The sequence below is a fragment of the Oncorhynchus nerka genome, linkage group LG4 (assembly GCF_034236695.1).
Source record: "Oncorhynchus nerka isolate Pitt River linkage group LG4, Oner_Uvic_2.0, whole genome shotgun sequence".
Taxonomy (NCBI): Eukaryota; Metazoa; Chordata; class Actinopteri; order Salmoniformes; family Salmonidae; genus Oncorhynchus; species Oncorhynchus nerka.
This window is the reverse complement of record NC_088399.1, coordinates 30,308,995-30,324,562: the sequence shown is the minus strand read 5'-3', so window position 1 is coordinate 30,324,562 and position 15,568 is coordinate 30,308,995. Positions and strand designations below refer to the sequence as shown.

Sequence of the window (15,568 nt, the reverse complement as noted above, 5' to 3'; positions counted from 1 at the left end):
CCGTGATTTTGGAATGAGATGTTTGACGAGCAGGTGTCCACATATGTTTGATCAAGTAACGTATATTTACACTACATGTATATCTAGTGTAACTGAAGTATCCATTAAATATCAGCACATTTTGTAGAAATATTTGTATGGATGAAATTATTTGCATCAGCATTTGTAAGAGAAACGCAAGGACTGTGGGGTTCCTTAGGCTCAGAGACAGTATCCTCTCATGGTGTTCCAATGACAAGGTCAGATCTTTGACCCTGTGTCATCTGTGGGTACAAAGCCTTCCTCAGATCTATGCATCATTGTCACTCATTTAGAGAAGGAATGAGAAACACTCTTATGAATGTTCTCTCCCTCTAGCAGTGATGCACATTCTGTCTATGCTTTCTGTTTGCCATGTACTGTCCTTGGTTATGTTGATACCAATGTCATATTCTGTGGTGTTTCACTAATGGAAAATTGTTTGTGGCAGCCATCGATTGTTCAGTGGGAGCAAAGTAGCTGAATGAATGTGCGTAGGTCATCTGTTTGGGTTGGTTTACTGACCAAAACAAAGGAGAACAACGTGGTCGATTCATAAGGGGCTTAACAGCGCGAGTTAAAGCCCTTATCTGTGTGGCACAACAATGGCACGCAAGCCTTGGCTGAACCCTACCATGAGGTGACCATCTCTGCATGATGTAAACACAGAGGGTAACGTTGGCCAGATGCATGAAGGACTTATGCCTGTGTGTTTGTATGCAGATAGATATGGTGTGATTCTGGAGGTCGGCCATAGGTCATTTCCAGCTTTGGTTACTCAATGTGGAACTGTGACACGTGTCACTTAGTTCGCCGGTCATCCAGTAGGACTTAAATACTTGTCAGGTCATAATTGGGGAGCATAGAGTGATCATGAGGAACAAGGTTACATGAAGCTAAGGGTCAAGGCCTCGGAATGCAGTCATTTCCTCCGAGGTTTTGCTATCGTAGTACGGTCAAGTGCTCTGGAAATGTCTGCATTTCCTTTAGACACACCTTGTCACATCCTGGATTGTTTGTGATGACACACAGGCGAGGTAGATCCTTCCTCTGTCCTCAGTTAAATCCTTCCTGTGTCCCCAGTTTCTCTTCTGGTCCAGGTTAACCCTTCATAAAAAAGTAATTAGCATAACTGTCTGCATGTTTACTTGAAAAGCATCAACTTTAAAAGCCTGGCTACACAATTGAACTGAAAACAAACTGAATCACGAAGCTGCCACATTGTGCATAGTTCTGGTCAGGGAAAAAGTTACTCCCCAGTAAACAGTTTTCATACCCATAGTTTGTTTCGTTGGTGTAGAACCCAGAAATATCCTATCTATTGGATTCTGTGGGTCTCTGACGGTGTGCCAGCTAGGAGGCACAGTGGTACAGGGTACCAGTGGTACAGTAGAGAGTTCACCACCAGTAGCAGACTGTGCTCCAGCTGTAGTTAGGTAGTTTTCCTGGGCAGGGCTGTGGAATGTGACAGGGCTGTGAGGATTAGTTGAACCTTTTGAACATCATATTGTTCTGTATTCAGGCACCTGGCATGGTAGCCTGGTACTGGCTGCTTTGGCACTACTAGAGACGGGTGGGCCCCAGATACCCATTCAGAACCAGAGCCATACAGATCTCTAGGCCAATCTGAACCATTCACCATCTTTTCACTCCAACCAATGCAGGAGCTGGATAGTAATGCATTTCGCTACACCCACAATAACATCTGCTAAGTATGTGTATGTGACCAATACAATTTGATTTGATTTCATCTGTCTCTGGTTGGTTGTGTGTTTATCAGAACGCTGATCCAGTTATTAAGCTACCAGACCTCAGTCACCGACCTCTGATTGATTCTCTGAGTCTGACTTTAATAATACATTTGTCACTTACTCAAGACAATGTGAATGAAGGACAATGGGTGATTTAAAGGTATAAAATACACTACAAATATAATAACCATGTCATTGGGAGCTGAGAACACCCTGCCCAATACTCTTTAGTCATGAGTAAGTTTAAACTTTGAACTTAGTTTTAACACGGTAATAATATATCTTTGAATTAAAATGGATTTACCCTGTTTTAAACAATCTCGTTTTGACAGAATCCCTTTTGATTTAAACAACACGACACCAACCCTGAGTTCATGTGGTGTCTCAACCGATGGTGGGCACAACCCAAAAAGATGATGTGAAATAGGGTCTTAGCTACCGCAGAATCAGAGTTGACCTGGTTTTAGATAATTCGGCATTCATGTTTTTTTTTTCAAGAAATTATAAAAAGTTTGACAAACCTGTTTTGTAAGCTTTAAAATAATATCAATCTCAAAGGTTTATCTTTTCCAGTGATGAAGACATGGTTGTCTCGTGCTATGGTGGAGTATGCAAAAGGTGTCAACTTTGAGCGCTTTTATCTCTTGAATGTTTGGCATTCAGGTCCAAAAAGTCACTTTCATAGCACTTCTACACTGGGCAAATATGTGTGGAAGGTTTTGTTCCAATCAAAAGGGGTGCTGTCAAAAAGTTATTGAATTGAAATGGATTTAACCACAAAAAAGTAGTTTAATGCATTGATTTAATAACTTGCCCAGAGCAAGCCCTTATAGATCTGAAGGAGTGCCTAAATGATGTAGCATTAAGAAGACTAACCCCTCTACCTGGACAGGACAGACTGTGACTAGCAGTGGCTTTAGGCTTCCCTGTGGAAAACTGTGAGCACTGATAGACAGATAATGAGAGATCATTGGGTATTTGTTATTGAGACTGTGTGCATGTGACTGGTGATTTTACAGGCAACTCAGTCAACTGTTTACAAAGTTGAAAGCCTTCAAGGAACTGACATTCACAGGGAAAATATCTACAGTACAGTCCCACACCCTGATGTCAATGTTTTGCATGTTGAACCTTCAACTTAGCCTGGGTGGTTTCCTTAAATAAAATAATTCCAGCAGTTTATACCACATGCGAACGCACACACATACACACTCTCCCAAAATGCACAGACAGGCTGACATACACTTTATGGAAGCAGCAGGTCGTGACCCCGGGAGACAAACCATCTTAGGTAACAGGAAGTAACCTGAGAGAGCCGTGTCATAGAGGCTGAGGCCAGAGAGAGGGCGCAGAGAGCTGTGTCACAGGGGCTGAGGACAGAGAGAGGGAGCAGAGAGCTGTGTCACAGGGGCTGAGGACAGAGAGAGAGGGAGCAGAGAGCTGTGTCACAGGGGCTGAGGACAGAGAGAGAGGGAGCAGAGAGCTGTGTCACAGGGGCTGAGGACAGAGAGAGGGGGAGCAGAGAGCTGTGTCACAGGGGCTGAGGACAGAGAGAGGGAGCAGAGAGCTGTGTCACAGGTGTTGAGGACAGAGAGAGGGAGCAGAGAGCTGTGTCACAGGTGTTGAGGACAGAGAGAGGGAGCAGAGAGCTGTGTCACAGGGGCTGAGGACAGAGAGAGGGAGCAGAGAGCTGTGTCACAGGGGCTGAGGACAGACAGAGAGCAGAGAGCTGTGTCACAGGGGCTGAGGACAGACAGAGAGCAGAGAGCTGTGTCACAGGGGCTGAGGACAGAGAGAGAGAGAGGGAGCAGAGAGCTGTGTCACAGGTGCTGAGGACAGAGAGAGAGGGAGCAGAGAGCCGTGTCACAGGTGCTGAGGACAGAGAGAGAGGGAGCAGAGAGCTGTGTCACAGGGGCTGAGGACAGAGAGAGGGAGCAGAGAGCCGTGTCACAGGGGCTGAGGACAGAGAGAGAGGGAGCAGAGAGCCGTGTCACAGGGGCTGAGGACAGAGAGAGAGGGAGCAGAGAGCCGTGTCACAGGGGCTGAGGACAGAGAGAGAGGGAGGGAGCAGTTAGCCAACCACAGCTCTAGGGTTCCACTACACTGAATTATTGATCCAGCACATCAAGGCAAAGCCCAGGCAGGCCAGAAGCCGATCCACTTACCATCAACACAAGTCCCAACCCTGCCAGCTATCCATGCAGCATCATGTCACAAGGACCATAAATTAATCATTATCCACGGATGGCCAGCCCATTTGTAAAAACTCAATTTCGTCACTATTCATCCTGATATTTTGTTTGTTGCATTGCCCATAAGGATTTTACACTAACTGTATTGCATATGAGAGTGACACTTGTATATTGTGTGTGAAATAATGCATTGCTTCTGAGCCGGTCTGTGATGCTGGCCAGTGTAAGATGGTTGTTGATCAGGTTTATGTGTATATTTTTGTGCTCATCACATCACCCACACAAGGCAGGCCTTGTTCTTTTTGATTCCCCCGCCTCCTCTCTGGCCCTCTCAGAACAAGTGTTATGAAATCAACTGCTGTCCATTTGTGTGTGAGGGCTGAGTGGCGCTGTGATTGTTTAGTGGTGGGCAGCCCTTCACATGTCCTGACATGTTTGACCCAGCTTGTTCCATGATTGCCTCTCTGTCTCTCTCTGTCTCTCACTGTCTATCCATACTGATACAAAGTACATACCGTACTCACACTAGCACAACCACATTCTCTTTTCAGTAGCTCGTATACTCAGACATTTTAGTCTCAAACATTAATTTCCCCTTGTAAACTACACAGTCAGTCAAAGAATGACACAGAGTTTGCGTAATGCTCCAGAGGACCACTCAGAATACACCATCATACATGCAAGGCATAGTGTTCAGGAAGGCAGGTTAGCCCACACATACTCAGCTAGTTCTCATGAATCTACACACACACGCACGCACACACACACACACACACACACACACACACACACACACACACACACACACACACAGAGAGCCTTGGTATGAGGAAGGCCTTTCTGCCCACTCTCTTGAAAGCTCTGAGAGTTTTCGTGGGAGAGAATGTGAGGGGGAAGCAGAACTCTGGCAAAATGCTTTCTCATTTTGATCTGTCACAATGTGAAACATCAAGTTCAAAATCTTCTCAGTCCTAAAATAAAATAAAAATGCATTGGTAGGGGACCAGCCAAGCAGGTTTCAGGAGTGTTGAAAACAATGACTCCATCGTAAAAGGAAAAAATACGACGTGTGTGTGTGTGTGTGTGTGTGTGTGTGTCATGCACAATAGGTGATAGCTCATGCAGTGTCATGTGAAGAGCCATGTTCTAGTTTGTGAAGCAGAAAGTTCATATTTTACCTATCAGGTAATTGCCTGTTTGTGTTGATTTGACTATCTCTCTGTTGATAACTGTACTGTGCACCATGGTTGCATATACAGTGGAATGAAAACAGATTTCTTTGTCCACATACAGCAGCAGAAAAGAACCCCATACCTACTGTAAAATATGGTGGTGGATCTTTGATGTTATGGGGCTATTTTGCTTCCACTGGTCCTGAAGCCACTGGTCCTGGGGCGGCAGGGTAGCCTAGTGGTTAGAACATTGGACTGGTAACCGAAAGGTTGCAAGTTCAAATCCCCGAGCTGACAAGGTACAAAATCTGTCATTCTGCCCCTGAACAGGCAGTTAACCCGCTGTTCCTAGGCCGTCATTGAAAATAAGAATATGTTCTTAACTGACTTGCCTAGTAAAATAAAGGTAAAAAAAAAATAAATAAAAAAAAAGCCCTTGTTAAGGTCCACAGCATCATGAACCAACCCAGTACCAGCACATTTTTGCCAAAAACCTTGTTCTCTGTCAGGAGGCTGAAACGTGGTTGCAAGTGGTTCTTCCAGCAAGACAATAACCCCAAGCACACATCAAAATCCACAAAGAAATTGTTAATCGGCCATAGAATCAACAGTTTGCAATGGTCATCTCAGTCTCCAGACTTGAAACCCATTTGAAAACCTGTGGTTTGAATTGAAGAGCGCAGTCCGTAAGCGCAGACAAAGGATATCAAGGATCTGGAAGGATTCTGTATGGAGAAATGGTCGAAGATCCCTCCCAACGTGTTCTCCAACTCATAAAGCATTTTAGAAAAAGGCTCATTGCTGTTATCCTTGCAAGGTGAGGTATTAAAGTATTGAAAACGGGTGTCAATCATTTTGACCCATACCTTTTTTTGGGACCAAAAATAATAACATGCTCTTTCTCTGAGCAGTTGTATTAGAGAAAAATAATATCATTTCCCCAAAATGTTATAATACAATATAGCTTAGTATTTTAATTATTTATTTTGTACAGTAATTTTTGCTCATCTTTATGAATGGTATCAATAGTTTTGGACCCAACTGTATATTCCATAGTGCTGAAAGTCTCATGTTGGAATGGAATAGGGTAGCCTAGTGTTTAGAGCGTTGGACTAGTAACCGAAAGGTTGCAAGTTCGAATCTCTGAGCTGACAAGGTACAAATCTGTCGTTCTGCCCCTGAACAGGCAGTTAACCCACTGTTCCTAGGCCGTCATTGAAAATAAGAATTTGTTCTTAACTGACTTGCCTAGTAAAATAAAATAAAATAGATCAAAGGGGAGTCTATGCAGAAATGAGTAGAAGCAACATCTTTTCACAAATCTGAGAGAGAAAGCAGGATTTGATCTTTAGTGAGATGAGACAGGAAGTATAAGGTCAATGGATTTCAGATCCGTCTCTATGTAAATCCCTTAATAATCCCTTCTGGGACCTGAATGGGCTGATGATGAATCCCATATGGGCCGGTAGAAAGGCTTTAGCTCTACTGTAAGTTGTCTGTATACAACGTTATGCCATGTTTACGTCAGCTGGATTTTGTCATCAGCGCCCGGTAGCTGCGATAGGGGAGCTTACCAAACACTGATTATTTGGGCAGCCCTCCATCCCTCTCCCCCCGGTTGTTTGTCTGTTATAACATTGTCAATCATTTGTCCATTGTGGTGAGCTTTGTACCAGTACACTGCAGGACAAAAGGTATGTGGACTCCTGCTTGTCAAATATCTCATTCCAAAATCATGGGCATTAAAATGGAGTTGCCCCCCTTTGCTGCTATAACAGGCTCCACTCTTCTGGGAAGGCTTTCAAATAGATGTTGGAATATTGCTGTGGGGACTTGCTTCCATTCAGCCACGAGCATTAGTTAGGTCGGCCACTGATGTACGGCCATTAGGCCAGGCTCGCAGTCGGTGTTCCAATTCATCCCAAAGGTGTTCGATGGGGTTGAGGTCAGGGCCCTGTGCAGGCCAGTCAAGTTACTCCACACCGATCTTGCCAAACCATTTCTGTATGGACCTCGCTTTGTGGACGGGGGTGTTTTTATGCTGAAAGAGGAAAGGGCCTTCCCAAAACTGTTGCCACAAAGTTGGAAGCACAGAATCATCTGGAATGTCTTTGTATTCCGTAGTGTTAAGATTTCCCTTCACTGGAACTAAGGTGCCTAGCCCGAACCATGAAAAACAGCCCCAGACCATTATGCCTCCTCCGCCAAACTTTACAGTTGGCATTATGCATTGGGGCAGGTAGCCGTTCTCTTGGCATCCGCCAAACCTAAATTAGTCCACATACTGCCGGATGGTGAATCGTGATTCATTTCTCCAGAGAACATGTCCCACTGCTCCAGAGTCCAATGGAGTCAAGCTTTACACCACCCCAGCCAATGCTTGGCATTGCGCATGGTGATCTTAGTCTTGTGCGTGGCTGCTCGGCCATGGAAACCTATTTCTTGAAGGCCCTGGGCTAACAGTTCTTATGCTGACGTTGTTTCCAGAGGCAGTTTGGAACTCGGTAGTGAGTATTGCAATCGAGGACAGACAATTTTTCTCTCACTACGGCCTTCAGCACTTGCCGGTCCCGTTCTGTGCGCTTGTGTGGCCTACCACTTTGCGGCTGACACATTGTTTCTTCTAGACTTTTCCACTGCACAATAACAGCACTTACAGCACTGACTGGGGCAACTCTAGCAGGGCAGAAATATGAGAAACTTTTGAATACATAGTGTAGATTGTGTGAGCGGATGTGGAGGCCCAGCGTTGCAGGGTTAGAGTGATAGACTCACTGGACTGATGGCTGTGCAGACTGCAGAGGGGAGTGTGGCTGCTAGGACCACCTAGGAAAGATTGGCTGGAGCTAGCGCTGTAAATGGTTGGTTTATTTATTTGCTATAAATATGGTTGGATGGATGAAGAGAAAGAAGGCCTTTACTGGCAGTCCCCCACGTCATAGATGGCTGAGGATTGTGCAGCGATGGCTTTTTAATGTTGGGGTGATGTAACAGTCTGTCATCCACACTGACATGTTAAGCTGTTGTTGATGAAATAATATCTGTCTTGTACACATTGGTCATGCGGTACATAACACACACACACGCGTGCACACACACACACACACACACACACACACACACTTACTCTTTGTTCTCTATCTCTTTCATGATTTATTTCCATCAATTTGATTTGTGATTCAATTTCCAGGCCTTTGTAAATACGTTTAAAATAATTGTGTTTCAATTGACCTGCCTGGTCAATTCAGATAGTATTCATACACCTAGACTTATTCCACATTGTGTTGTGTTACAGCCTGGATTAAATATTATATATATATATATACCATTTGTCATTGTGGGGTATTGTGTGTAGATGTGTATTGTGTGTAGATGGTATATATATATCGCTTTTACCATCTACAATGACAAAGTGAAAACATGTTTTTCAGACTTTTTTCAGACAATGAAATGCAGAAATATCTCATTTACATAAGTATTCACACCCCTGAGTCACCTTTTGGCAGCGATTACAGCTGTGAGTCTTTCTGTTTAAGTCTCTAAGAGCTTTCCACACCTGGATTGTGCAAAATCTGCCCATTCTTCTTTTGAAAATTCTTCACGCTCTGTCACATTGGTTTTTGATCATTGCTAAACAACTATTTTCAGGTCTTGCTATAGATTTTCAAGCAGATTTAAGTCAAAAGTGTAACTGGTAAGCAACTCCAGTGTAGATTTGGCCTTGTGTTTTAGGTTATTATCCAGCTAAAAGGTTAAAGGGGAATTCATCTCCCAGTGTCTGGTAGAAAGTAGATCCAGATTTTCCATTGGCCACGTTGTGTTGGATTTGCCCCAAACATAACCCTTTGTATTCAGGACATAAAGGAAAAGCAGCCAACAAGTGCTCAGCATATGTGGAAACTCCTTCAAGACTGTTGGAAAAGCATTCCAAGTGAAGCTGGTAGAGAGAATGCTAAGAGTGTGCAAAGCTGTCTTCAAGGCAAAGGGTGGCTACTTTGAGGAATATAAAATATATTTTAATTTGTTTGTTACTATATGATTCCATATGTTTTGATGTCTTTGCTATTATTCTACAATGTAGAAAACAGTAAAAATAAAGAAAAACCCTTGAATTAGTAGGTGTGTACAAACTTTTGACTGGTGCTGTACATTTGTAAAGTCATAAGAGAAGTACACAAATATTTTGACAATTTAAACATAATTATAACCTATAGGATAGTCAACAAGATAGGAGCCACTAGTAAACCATATCTATCCCCAAACCAACACACTTACAACTTCACATTGGCCCAGGGCTGGACGGTGAGCTCATCTGGCCCTCATGATCTCACCACTCTACGTTACACACTCCAGGGTAAAGGCTGTGTGTTTGCATGTGAGTGTAACACAATCGACCACCAACTAGATCACTCATGTTAAAACTGACTTTTGCTATTTGTCGAGAGAGAGAGAAAAACAACTGTACTTTGAAAACAAAGACACAGTTGAGTTTAGGGCTAATCAACATGGGCTTGTCTGCCCAGATATACTGTATGGCATTGTGTTTCAGATAAAACAGTCCTCTTGGCAAAGTCATAACATTACCATGACATAACATTACCATGACTTACTGTATTTTTGTGTATTTATGACATTCCTTGGAGTATTGCATTGTTTATGACCTTACTGAGCTTGAAAGACTCTGAGGAAGCCCCTGTCTTAGAAGCCTTGTCCTGGAGCCAGTGGCCTGTGTGCGTACATAGCAGGGAGGTGTGATACAGGGGCCTGTATATGACTTTTATATGACCTGTGTTTGGCCTGGCGCCTGATCAGAGATCCCCTGGGTTCACTGTCTCTGTCTAACCTCCACTCTAACATGTAAACCCCACCGACCACATTTAGTGCATGTTGCAAAATGTATTTACACACACGTTATTCAGTCATTTCACCAACACATTTCACCAACATTTCACGAACGCGGACCTGCATAGCCAAGCTCTAAAATAGAACTTGGTTCTTCATGTGCTGCAAGTCCCCTCCTTATTGAATATCAGGAAGATACAAACCCACATGGATGATTGAAAGACAAACCAGGTGAGATCAATTCATGATTTTGTATGATTTCAGATCAAAGTTCAACAAAGAAAAAGCCAAAAAGAGGACATATGCAGGTCAGGTAAAATAACAACCCAATGTTTATCTCCCAGGGCAACCTACCTAGCAACAGCTAGATCGCTAAATATCCATGAATGTTTCATGTGTGTTTCGACATGCCCCCAAATTAATATAGTTGGTTCAGTTGATTTTGGTATTTTAACCTGCATGTTATCATCGCGTCTGGTGTGTATGGACGAAATTAACCTGCGGGCGATGGCACACGTGGACGCATGGCGTGGCCGGTGTAGTCAGCATGTAATCCCCCCACATGCCATCCTGCCCCCCCAAATCCCATCTACCTCCTACCCACCCTTCCCCCTCCTACCCAGACTACCCAGACTTCTATTCCCATCGCCCCACCCCTTCTTATCCCAGAGCAGGGAGTCAGTCGCTATAAAGATTTTTTTTTATCTTCCTTGGTTCGACACAAGACATAATACAAAACATGAATAAACAAGAAGAGCTCAATGACAGAACTACATAAATGTTGAAGAAACAGGACTGTAGGAAAGCTGCAGGCCCAGACCGGGTCTCCTCAGTCACACTAAAGCACTGTGCTGACCAGCCGTCCCCTGTATTCACGGACATCTTCAATCAATCACTTGAACTATGCACTGTTCCTGCCTGTTTTAAATCACTCATCATCGTTCCCAACGAAACAGAAAGTATCCAGCCTGGATGACTGTTCTTGAGAATAGAAAACTTTCAGAACAAAAATTCCAGTAATACTTTTGTGTACATGTGCGCTAAGCTGACCTTAGTGGATTTGTGAACACTGAAGAATCTAGTTTCACGTGACTTCTTCCTAGTTAATGGACTTTTCATGCTTCTGTTGCACTAGATTGTGATATTATTTATTATGGCAATGTTTGCTCTCCCACTAAAGTATTCTCATGCATACCTATCTGGTCATCATGATGAAAATATTTAGCAGAACTCTTTTCAACCATGCACCATTTGCAGAAGCTATGAGAAGCTTGTGTGATGGAATCTGTGTGAACAGACAACAAAACAGGAGGTTGTTTGGCCTTGAGCAGGTGTTCGATACAGTAGCCAAGGCCTCAGCCCGGTATAGCCTTGGAGCTGAAAGGAACGATGACATATGCTGTTGTGATGGTGTCATAGACCTCTGCCTATGTACAGTATGTATTTGTAGTTTTAGGCTACACACCGCATAAGCAAAGAATAATGAATCTAAACCGCAATTGTGCGTCCCCAAATGGGTTTGTAAACCTGTCACAGTTATGCTGGGCAAGTAAAGAATGACTTTTGTAAAGGGGATTTTCAGGTGAACAAAAGAGAAGAGCAGTCATGGATATAGTCAATCATAATAATTTCAGTTTAATACAAGTTGCAACAGCGATATACCTCCCGCACAGAAGCAGAGAACATGTCTAGCAGAGACAGGCCCCTTTTATATTCTAATCTGGTACCAAATGTACTGTAAACACCAGGCAGAGATGCTGGGAGGAAGAGAGACATTATCAGTGTTCCCTCGGCTCAATGTGGCGCCAACCTTTAACCATCACATTCAACACTGGTAGACATGTAATACTGGCAGTTAAACAGGTCAAAGATACCAACATCAGTACTTAGTTACAGTAAATAAAATACAGCCGAGGAATTGACCAAATAATTCCCCATTAAAATACTTAGAAGGAAGTTATTTGCAATTAATTGCATGCATTAAAAAGATATTTGAGTGCAAATTATGGTTTCATCTCACAATGTATTTCATCTCATCAAAATGATTTCCCTTTCCTCAGAATCTGTTTAATTTGCATTTTAAATGAGTTTATTTCCCTTTCAAATCACCCCCATTTTATTTCAAGATCAAAAACATTTCCTTTCCATCTTCTTTTTTCTCATTTTTATGACACTGAACAAAAATATAAACACAACATGTAAAGTGTTGGTCTCATGTTTCATGAGCTGAAATAAAAAAATCTATGAAATATTCCATACGCGCACAAATCTTATTTCTCAAAAAAAAAAGCTCATATTTCTTTACATCCATGTTGGTGAGCATTTCCTCCTTTGCCAGGATAATCCACCTGACAGGTGTGGCATATCAACAAGCTGATTATACAGCAAGATCATTACACAGGTGCACCTTGTTAGGGGAAAATAAATGGCCACTTTCAAATGTGCAGTTTTGTCACACAACACAATGCCACATATATCTCAAGTTTTGAGGGAGTGTGCAATTGGCATGCTGACTGCAGGAATGCCGATAGGGCGGAGCACAATTGGTCCAGCGTCGTCCGGATTAGGGGAGGGTTTGGCCGGGGTAGGCCGTCATTGTAAAATAATAATTTGTTCTTAACTGACTTGCCTAGTTAAATAAAATGTAGACCAGAGCTGTTTCCAGATAATTTAATGTTAATTTCTCTACCATAAACTGCCTACAACATTGTTTTAGAGAATTTGGCAGTAGGTCCAACTGGCCTCACAACCAACCACACCTCCACATCTGGCTTCTTCACCTGCAAGAACATCTGATCATCTAAAGCCCTTTTGTGGAGAAACTCATTCTGATTGGCTGGGCCTAGCTCCCCAGTGGGTGGGCCTGGCTGCCAGGTGGGTCTGCCTGTTGCCTCCAATGCCCAATCATGGCTGCACAGTATAGTTTTGAGTGTTCACCGCCGATATTTCTGGATTGAAGGAAAGCATTGTGATAATTCTAGTTCCTCTGATGACTTTAACACTGGGATAGGGATAGTGAGTGAGACTGAGTGTCTGACCCTGTGCTTCTCTAGACGAATTGTCCAGGATGAGGTGTGAGTTGGAGGTGACCCCTGAACCCAGCAGCCCCACGCTGCTCGGAGAGGTAGCAGACACCTACTGCCAGGTGGACCGCTGGCAGAAGCTTCGCACCGCTGTCCGCAAACTGGAATTCTGGGAAGACTTCAGTGCCGAGCTGATTGGGAGTGGCTTCTTCTCCAAGGTGTACAAGGTATGAACGGTCCAATTTGTACATGGCTGAAAATAAATGTGTGTGTGCTTGTGAATACATCGACGTGTATGTGTGTGAAAGAGAGAACAAAAAATACCTGACTTTCTACACCTCTTACCTATGATTTACTTCCCATATTTCATGTTTGTTTCAGTAACGAAAGTGTTCAAAATGCCATCATGCTGTATGTGGCATACATCCTGATAAGTGTATTATGACACATTTCACAGAAGCCAATACATAAATTATAGTCCCAACCAAAGAGCAACCTACATTTTGTGTACTACCAACTCGGGTGTTAACTGAAAACATGATGCCTTGGCTGATCCCTGAAGCACTCCTCAGAGCAGCAGCCGCAACATGCCCAAGTAATTACACTGCAGTCATGTCCTTCTCTGCATTCACATGCCCACGAGACATAGGAACACAGCTTACGTTCTCTTAATACTGTCTAGATGTGAGGTACTGTCTGTGGAGTCAAATGAACAACATTAAAATGCTAATGGACTGAACACTGGCAGTCCTAGTAGTGAGGTAATGTCAGGTCACAATAGCTCTGTAGCAGAGCCATCATGCAGGGCCACCGTGCGTGTTTGTGTTGAGATGGAACTCCCAGACGCTCAGATACAGATCAGAGATGGCGATATAAAGTCCTGAAAGGAGGGTGATTACAGGTGTGCAGTCAGTCAGCCAGTGTGATGGTTCAGGAACCTGTGCCAGGCTGTCTTCCAAATGGCTCCCTATGTAGGGCACTTCTTTTGACATATGGGCCCTGGTCAAAAGTAGTGTACTACATAGGGAATAGGTTGCCATTTGGGACACAGCCAGAGAATGCTACTGTGGCGGGAACGTAGCGTACCACGGAACCAGTCTGGCCTCACAGAGACAATAGGATGTAGTTAACGCACCTCAGGAAGAGATCAAGACTGCCAAGATTGTTGCTCTAGTCTCAGCACATTTTCATCTTGTGTTGGTATGCAAGAAACTGCATTGTTTGTTTTGTTACCCTGGCTCTAGTTGATAGAGATCCAGCCCTGTTTACAACTTGGCCAAATACACAGTGAGATCGTCCAACTGTTGTCAATCAAAGCTGAGCAACAACCACTCTGTAAATATATAACGCCCTTTGTTGTCTAGGTGTCGCACAGCACAACGAGGAAAGTGATGGTGGTCAAGATCTATAAGAACGACGTGGACCAGGACAGCATCGTACGAGAGATCAGTCTACTGCAGAAGCTCTCACACCCTAACATTGTCAGGTCAGTCCCTTCCCAACATGTATGACAAATGCTTGTATTTAGAGGAAGATGTGTAGGAGTTGCAACAAAAAAAAGTAACACTGTGATCGTAATACAACCTATTATTATCCTCACAGGTATCTTGGGATCTGTGTGCGAGAAGAAAAGCTGTACCCAATACTGGAGGTAAGTGTCCTTAATCACTTAGGACACCAACATTTTCCTCTCAGTATCTGTGCATCTCACCATAGAATCAAGAGATTGGTATCCCTGTGTAAAACCCATAGAAAGGATTATCTCTATGGTATAACCCATCTCTATAGACACATGTAGATTCTCTATGGTACTCTGTATTTGTGCATCTGGCAGTAGTCACAGTTGTTGAAGGGAATAGATTGCGAAGTATGTGTTTGACCATGGAAATAGGATGTCTATGTACTGAATAAAGGATCCATCTCCATAGACGTGAATATAGGATCTCTGTGGTACTAATTGCACCCCCTCTCTGTGTTGTCAGTATGTGAGTGGGGGCTGTCTGGAGGACCTCCTGGCCCAGGAGGACGTGTCTCTGTGTTGGAGGGAGAAGGTGGACCTGGCCTGTGACATCAGCAGAGGCATGACCTACCTGCACTACAAGAACATCTACCACAGAGACCTCAACTCCAAGGTATACGCACGCACGCACGCACACACACACACACACACACACCACAGGCCAGGGTCTCGTCTGGACAGATGACTACAGTGGTGCCAGAGCAAAGTACACTACTAATGCAATCTGGCCTTTTAATTTAAAAAACGCACATGACTTTCATTTGAAATGAATCTTTTTCCATGTATCCAGACGTGAGTGGGAAGTTGATTGAAGGTATTAAGGACAAGTACCGTATATGTTTCTGGTTATTTCTTGATCTGTAAATCAGATAACTAGGGTCAGCCAACTATTTTCTCAAGCACGTAGATCAGAGATCATCAACTTGATTCAGCCTCGGCTCACTTTCTTCTGGAGCGGATGGTCAGGGGACCGGAACATAATTACCAATCATTTGTAGATTGCAAATTGACTGCAAGAAGCCCAAACAGATTAAATATTTGACTAAAATAT

The 15,568-nt window shown here is 43.5% G+C and overlaps 1 pseudogene; it reads left to right on the top strand.

Annotated features, from left to right (window-relative positions):
• Positions 1-15,568, top strand: part of LOC115121806 (dual specificity testis-specific protein kinase 2-like) — a 30,175-nt pseudogene that overhangs the window by 5,035 nt on the left and 9,572 nt on the right.